The sequence below is a fragment of the Leptinotarsa decemlineata genome, unplaced genomic scaffold, assembly GCF_025532065.1.
Source record: "Leptinotarsa decemlineata unplaced genomic scaffold, Ldec_3_MD MMD2_tig00001064_RagTag_RagTag, whole genome shotgun sequence".
Taxonomy (NCBI): Eukaryota; Metazoa; Arthropoda; class Insecta; order Coleoptera; family Chrysomelidae; genus Leptinotarsa; species Leptinotarsa decemlineata.
In genome coordinates this window covers 4,382,482-4,385,700 of record NW_027412558.1, presented here as the reverse complement: position 1 = coordinate 4,385,700, position 3,219 = coordinate 4,382,482, and positions in this window count along the sequence as shown.

The window sequence follows — 3,219 nt, the reverse complement described above, 5'->3', positions numbered from 1 at the left end:
AGTACACTTTTTTAGCTCTATTAAGCCAGCAATGCAAAGTACCTGAATTGCATTTAGAAAATGCCAAAATTATGTACTTTTTAGGTGCTTTTTAGATACCAAGGTCTAAAATTAGGTGTTCTGTAACTTACACCGCAACTCAATACTTACAGTTGCGTTGCTAGCATTATGTGATTCTAGCAACGCGATGAAAATAATAATAAAATAATTAATGTTAAGGGAACACTATTAGGTGCTATTCAAGTGCTGAACGGTGAGAATCGTAAATTTTCTAATTAATAAACAAAAGCTTCCAATTTCGCTAAACAACAGATCTAAGAATCAGGTCTCTCGAGAACGAGGACGAATGCTCTATCAGGTATAAACTAAGCGTGGTAATAAAGTGCTAATTAGGTGCTCACTAGATATTCATAGTAGAACTAGATTATTTGATGCCTATGGGGCTCATGGACCTAAAATCCACCATGACTGATGTACTGAGTTTTTATAGTACGTTATTTAATGAATAAGGGCAAGAAATGAAAGTGCTAATTAGGTGCTCACTAGATAAATAATAGTCAACCTATGACTGAAGGACTGAGTTCTTACAGTACGTTCCTCGATAAGTAAGGGTATGAGAATAAAGTGCTAATTAGGTGCTCATCAGATATTTATAGTAAATCTAGATTTCATAATTCATATGGGGCTTATGGACCCGATAACCACCATTAAAAAAATTTTTGAAATATGTTTTTTCCGTTAACCAGCTATCGCACCTGACCAGTCGGTCGGTAGCCGGGTGGTTCGACGTGGATGCTTTGTTCAGTCAGTCAATCGGCCGATGTGTGAGTCGATGGTTCAGGCCCCATTCTGAACGCTCAATTTTAACTTGCTATCGTCCAACCCGTGTTAGGAATCACACGTTGAAAGGTGCGACCTCGTTAGTTCTTAGCTCGCACAAATTCAGATTTCTGCTACAGAGCACCTAATTTTTGACTTCGGTACCTTAAAAGCACCTAAAAAGTACCTAATTTTGGCATTATCTGAAAGCGATTTCCGTACTTTGCGTTGCTGGCGTAACAGAGCTCAATTTTTTCGAGACAGCACTGCTAGGATATGTTGACAAACCTACTGAATATCACTGGAAATAATAATACCTACATTTATTCCGTTATCATTTCATAGCCTCCCAGTTAGCTTTTTCTCAGACGAAAAATCACGCATCGTCCAGGCCGGCTCATTCCGGCCCTGCAAGTGGTACACCTTTCGCCTGAGGCTCCTTCTCTCCTCGCGTGGAAGATTTCTTCTTCTTCTTCTTCGGCTGCGAAGAAGACCCTGAGGCAGACGCATTTCACCGGCGAGATCGAGTTGGCATTTTTATATCGCCATTATTCTTTAAATGACATGATTTCGTATTTGAAATCGGTAGGAAAAAGGCATCCTCCGCAAATGGACTTGTTATGATTGAGCGGGAGAAACGGTGTCGATGAGAAATCGATTTCCCGGTACACCCAGATATGTTCGGAAAGAGTTTTCAGAGCTTTGAAGAATAGGAAACCTATTCTGGGATCATTATTGGACATAAACTAAAGCATAAACTGGATGAACTAATCGATATAAACAGTATCTAACTTCGAATGACTTCAAGCACACAAAAAATATTTCACTCATTTCATTATTGTGTGCAGACCGTGGTCTGCAGGTGTTCATGCCTGACGTTTCATCTACTACTGCGGTAGACAGGATAAATGGTGATAAGGCAACGGTAGCAGTTCCGGAGATGATGCTCGAGTTGTTGTTCCCGTTGTTTCGAACGTATCAACTACGATGTAGCATAATCGTCTTCATTTTAATCAGGTAGGAAATGTTCCCTCACCTTTTCAAATGAGGATCGTCAGGAGGAAAAATGGTTGAAGACTCTAAGTATGGTACGACATGAAGATCAATGACCTCAATGTCGCTCTGGCCCTGTATACCCCTTCCTGACTGGGGTATTTGATGAACAAACTGTTCACTTTCTACGGACGTCGTGGTGCTCAAAAAATTCCGATGCCATAACTTTACCTGCAGATGGCACGGTCTTCGCCTTCTTTTGAGCCGGTTCTCTCTGTTGGACTCAGTGATGGACCCATGATTCATCCATGGTTATGAAACGTTGCAAGAATTATGTATTGTTGCTGTAAAACTTCGCTGAGCCTTCAGTTGAAACATCTTCACGGCACTGTTTTTTCTCGAGTGTAAGGAAACATCACCTATTCTGCACACGGCTTTCTCGTGTCCAAATTCAGAGATAATATACGATGTACCGCACTTTTTGAAATGTCACTGAGCCCGTGCACTTTCAGTCGACGATCATTCTGTACCGTTTCGTGAATTCTCTCCACCGTTTCTGAAGTTATCACCTCATTTGGTCGACCACTCCGATGCTCGTCTTGGCAGCTTGTACGGTCTCGTTTCAACTCTGCTACCTAATATTTCATTGTTTTAAATGTAGAAGCAGAGTCTCCCAGAGTAGAATCCAGTTCAGCTTTTAAATTGTACCACATAGAGATGACCAATTTCATCCATTTTCAAAAATTCACCGAAAGTGTTCGGTATTGATGGCTGCATAACGAATACTCAACAACGCAGCGCCTTCAAACTTGAAATATATGCTTTATAAATTGTATACTTTCTAATACAACTACCGCCATCTCTAAGTCAGGCCAGGCACATCTGGGACCATCCTGACACTATAGTATTGATAAAACACTAAAACACTAAACACCGGTGTTGCCCTATGTTCTGGGTAATATTGAATTCGTTGAAGGAAATGAAAAGTATTGAGTTCATGAGAACTAATAATTCTCCAGTTCCAGGCGCATACGAGCTAATAAGCCTAATGCATTCCTTCTCGAAGTAGAGCGACAATCGTCGTGGGGTATTCAGCTCCTGATGAGACGATTGTCTTCCGAGAAGAAGAGGAAAAAAGGATGAAACATAGAGATTTTTTCTTCAAAGAATACAGATTCTTTGTTAAAATTATTGTTCTTATTTTAGGAGTCCTTGATGGAATATTGCTTTCACTACTTTTGAAGAAAAGAGACCTCTATAGTTATCATATAGATTTGAATCACCTTTCTGAAGTTCTAAGTGATCAATGCTACTTTTATTTCATTAGAAAATACTCCATATTCAATAGATCAAATAAACTAGATTGGAATTTCAATTAGTAAATATTCAATGAAGAAATTGGTCGAA